The sequence below is a fragment of the Colobus angolensis genome, unplaced genomic scaffold (assembly GCF_000951035.1).
Source record: "Colobus angolensis palliatus isolate OR3802 unplaced genomic scaffold, Cang.pa_1.0 Scaffold79, whole genome shotgun sequence".
Classification (NCBI taxonomy): Eukaryota; Metazoa; Chordata; class Mammalia; order Primates; family Cercopithecidae; genus Colobus; species Colobus angolensis.
The window spans coordinates 1476645-1481207 of NW_012121709.1; the positions used below are offsets into that span (position 1 = coordinate 1476645).

Genomic DNA, 4563 nt, shown 5'->3' on the forward strand with positions numbered 1-4563 from the left:
CCACTGCACTCTAGCCTAGGCGACAGAGAGCCTCCGTCTCAAAAAAAAAAAAAAAAAAAAAAACAATGCTTGAATGCTTGACCTCATCACTTCCTTCCATCTCCACCATCACGAAGAACAATTGCAGAGGTTCTCATTCGGCCTCCTACCCCTAATCTTACCAGAGGGGCTCTTTCTAAAGTGCTCCCTCCTCCAGCTGCTGAAGAGCCCTCCTTTGCCTGTTTTTGGTCCCTGTGTTCTGCCCTTGTCAGTCTCCAGTAAAGCTCGTCTAGTCACCTGTCAGGTCCTGGAATGCCCAGACCCTCCTGGCATTGGTCCAGATTTTGCACATGCTGTTCCTTCTGCTTGGTGCCACGACTCCTTTCGTTCTACTTAATCCATGTTCACCATCCAATTCTTGGTTCCCAGGACACTTCTTGCAGGAAGCCCTCCCTGACTACTCCCAGCCTAGTAGGCCCTCCCAGTTATTTTTTATTTTTTTTCCTTTTTTGAGATGGAGTCTCACTCCATCACCCAGGCAGGAGGGCAGTGGTGTGATCTCAGCTCACTGCAACCTCTACCTCATGGGTTCAAGAGATTCTCCTACCTCAGCCTCCCGAGTAGCTGGGATTACAGGTGCCCACCACCATGCCCAGGTAATTTTTGTATTTTAATAGAGATGGTTTTGCTATTTTGGCCAGGCTGGTCTCGAACTCCTGGCCTGAAGTGATCCACGTGCCTCGGCCTCCCAAAGTGCTGGGATTACAGGTGTGAGCCACTGTACCCGGGCAGGATCACAGACTTGTTTATCTGTCCCTCCCACCAAAGTCTCGCACAGTGCCTGGCAGAGTAGGCCCTCCTAACAGTCATGCTGCACACTGTGCTGGGCATCATCTCACTCATTCAGTCTTCATCAGAGACCCAGGAGGTTGGCACAATTGTTTCCCCTTCACAGATGAGAAAACTGAGGCACAGAGAGGCAAAGTGGCTTGCCCAGGAGCACACAGCCCACCACTGAGAAGTGGCTCCAAACTCAGCTCCACCTGCTAAAAGTTACCTGCTACAGCTCCTGAGGAAACTGCCCAACTGGGCAGGGGCAGCCTCCATTTCCTGCCCTCTCACTATCTTCCTCCCCTCCCTCCTCCCTGTCCTCGGGGTCAGCCAGGGAGGATGCGGGGTGTCACCCCATCTCGCTGACAGCAGAATGAGTCAGCAAGGCAGCTCCCCCAAATCTGGCCTCCCAAATCACATTATTGTGCAGTCTGCCTCGCTCTGCCCTCCCTGAGCTGCACGGCCCTCCCCCAGGTCCCTCAGGACTCCTCCCCAGCTCTCTGCTCAAGAGAGACAGAGGAAGGTGGGATTGTTCTGTGTGTGGGGAAGAGGGGGTGACTTCACTTCTTTCCAGTTCTTCCCACCCTCTTTCCTCCATCACTAACTCAGTCCCAGGAAACCCAGAGAGGTGCACACAGGGGTCAGGCTGGACGGGAAAGGGTAACGGACTGCCTTGGAATTCTTTTTTTTTTTTTTTTTTTTGAGACGGAGTCTGGCTCTGTCGCCCAGGCTGGGGTGCAGTGGCCAGATCTCAGCTGACTGCAAGCTCCGCCTCCCGGGTTTACGCCATTCTCCTGCCTCAGCCTCCCAAGTAGCTGGGACTACAGGCGCCCGCCACCTCGCCCGGCTAGTTTTTTGTATTTTTTAGTAGAGACGGGGTTTCACCGTGTTAGCCAGGATGGTCTCGATCTCCTGACCTCGTGATCCGCCCGTCTCGGCCTCCCAAAGTGCTGGGATTACAGGCTTGAGCCACCACGCCCGGCCGCCTTGGAATTCTTATAAAAACTTATGTCAGATCACATCCTCCTGCGCTCTAAAGCCTCCCGTGGCTCTCACCTTCCTCTCACTGACAGCCAACTCTGCAGTGGTTCCCAGGGCCCTGTATGATCTGGCCCCTGTTCTCTCCTGCTTAGTCTCCCTTCCTTCTCCCTTGTTCACTGTTCCAGCCACTTTGCAAAATCTGTCATTCTGTTCCTGCCCCAGGGCCTTTGCATCTACTGTTCCCTCACTTCCCCTGGATCTTCATAAGCCATTCAGGTCTTGGTCAAAATGTCCTGTCCTCAGCGAGGCCTTCCATGACAGCCTAAGCAGAGCAGCGTCCCCCTCCCCCTCACCCTGTGGAATGCTTTGTCAACTTGCTTCTCACCCACGACCCCACTAGAGTATAAGCTCCAGGGGGGCAGGGACCAGGTCTCTCTGCTTCCTGCTATCCCCTCAGCACGTGGCACAGGCCCTGGCACACAGTAGGTGCTCAATAAATATTTGTTGCATAATGACTACTTGAAAAGGACCTAAGGTAAGGGGCTGGAGGGGCCTTTCCCAGCCTGCAGGCTCCCTGGATGGTGGGGACTTCCAGAAAGGCAGCTGGCCCATCTGTCCTGGGAGGCGGTGGACTAGAGGGGTAGGGGACGGATTTAGCATGAAGCAGCCAAGAGTTCTCAACCTGGCTCTGCCACTTTCCTCCTGGCCAACTTCACCTCCCTGAACCTCGGAGCCTTCATCTATAGCACAGAGATCATCACTCCCACCTCACGGGGTTTAGGGGAGGACTTGTGAGCAAAGGGCTGACGTAAGTGCTCAATAACTTGGAGAGATTATCTGGCACAATGATCTGGTATGATCTCCCAGTTTTCCTGCCCCCAAGGAGCACGCTCCAAGAGGGGGTACTCAATTTTATAATCACAGTAACCACAAACCACCTTCCCATCTGTAAAATGGGCTTAATTGCCTATTGCCTGCTTCAGAGGGTAGACTTGAAGGCACTTTGCAGCCTCATAAAGTTGCTGTGGGCGTTGAATGCTCTCAGCCCATCAGTTTGAGTTCGGGATTCCTGCTGAAGAAATGGCGAGAACTCTAGCCCCTGGCAGTTACAGGGGACTCCAGGGGGTCATCTTGAGCAGTCCCCTGCTTTTGTTCCTTCACTCCAGATCCGCTGTGACCTCCTCTGCTCCCCTTACAGACATCAGAGCGGAAAGATGTAAGTTCTCTGTAGCCCGTCTCAATGGGCTGTGCCCTCCCTGCCCTGGGAGGAAGGCCTCTTGCCTCTAACTCCAGCGTCGTCACTGGTCCTCCCTCAGTGCTCTCCATTCAAATCACAGCACCAGCAGACCCTCAGCTGATCAGGCCAGAAACCTGGAGTCACCCACGACTGCTCTCTTTCTCTCACCACTGGGAGAAAGAGAGAGAGTGGGAGTTCAATACCAGCCTGGCCAACATAGTGAAATCCTGGTTCTACTAAAAATACAAAAAAATTAGCCAGGTGTGGTGGTGTGCGCCTGTAATCCCAACTACTCGGGAGGCTGTGCATGAGAATTGCTTGAATCCGGGAGGCAGAGGGTGTAGTGAGCTGAGATCGCCAGCCTTTGCCTCCAGCCTGGGTATGGAGTGAGACTGTTCTCAAAAAAAAAAAAAAAAAAAATTTGAGTCAGTAGACTGGGAAGGGCAGACTCACCCTCAGTCTGGGTGGGTACAATCTAATCAGCCACCAGCAGAGCCAGAATAAAAGCAGGCAGAAGAATGAGGAAAGACTAGACTGGCTTGGTCTTCTGGCCTGCATCTTTCTCCCGTGCTGGATGCTTCCTGCCCTCAAACATCAGACTCCAAGTTCTTCAGCTTTGGGACTCTTGGACCTTCAGCCACAGACTGAAGGCTGCACTGTCGGCTTCCCTACTTTCGAGGTTTTGGGATTCAGACTGACTTCCTCACTCTTCAGCTTGCAGATGACCTATTGTGGGACCTCTTCTGTGATCATATGAGTCAATATTTCTTAAAAAACTCCCCTTTATATATACATCTATCCTATTAGTTCTGTCCCACTAGAGAACTCTGACTAACACAGATTTTGGCGCCCTCTGCTTAAAATCTTCCATTGGCTCCCCACTACCGCAAAACAATTCTCACCTCCTAGCTGCAGCCTGTAAGGCCTTTTGTAATCTGCCCGCCATTACCTCTCCATCCTCCTCTCTTAACATTCTTCCCCTCACTTGCTCTGTTCCATCCATTCTAGCCTCCCTGCTGTTCCGGGAACACACTAAGCTTGTTCCTGCTCCAGAATCTTTGTACTTGCTGTTCCCTTTGCCCAGAATGCTCTTCCCTGGGGTGTCTATGTAGGTGGTTTCCTCTCTCCATTCAGTGGCTTGCCTCAAAGATCATCTGTGACCGCTCAATCTGAAATATTTGGAAATGCTCACGCCGTCCCCCATACCACTTTAGCAATTGTGTGCGGGGCACTTAGCACATCATCACCTGAAATGTATATGCTTACTTCTCTTTTTTTGTTGTTAAGACAGAGTCTTGCTTTGCTGCCCAGGCTGGAGTACAGTGGCACAATCCTGGCTCACTGCAACATCCACCTCACGGGTTCAAGCAATTCTCCTGTCTCAGGGTTCTGAGGATTACAGGCGTCTGCCACCACGCTCGGCTAGTTTTTTTATTTTTAGGAGATACGGGGTTTTGACACCATAGCCAGGCTGGTCTCGAACTCCTGGCCTCAGCCTCCCAAAGTGTATACATTTACTTCTTTTTTTTTTTTTT

At 52.0% G+C, this 4563-nt stretch overlaps 1 protein-coding gene across 1 annotated transcript in view; it reads right to left on the reverse strand.

The window, feature by feature from the left end:
* Nucleotides 1-4563, reverse strand: part of SLC8B1 (solute carrier family 8 (sodium/lithium/calcium exchanger), member B1) — a 38278-nt gene that overhangs the window by 30715 nt on the left and 3000 nt on the right. The gene's annotated exons all lie outside the window — the stretch shown is intronic.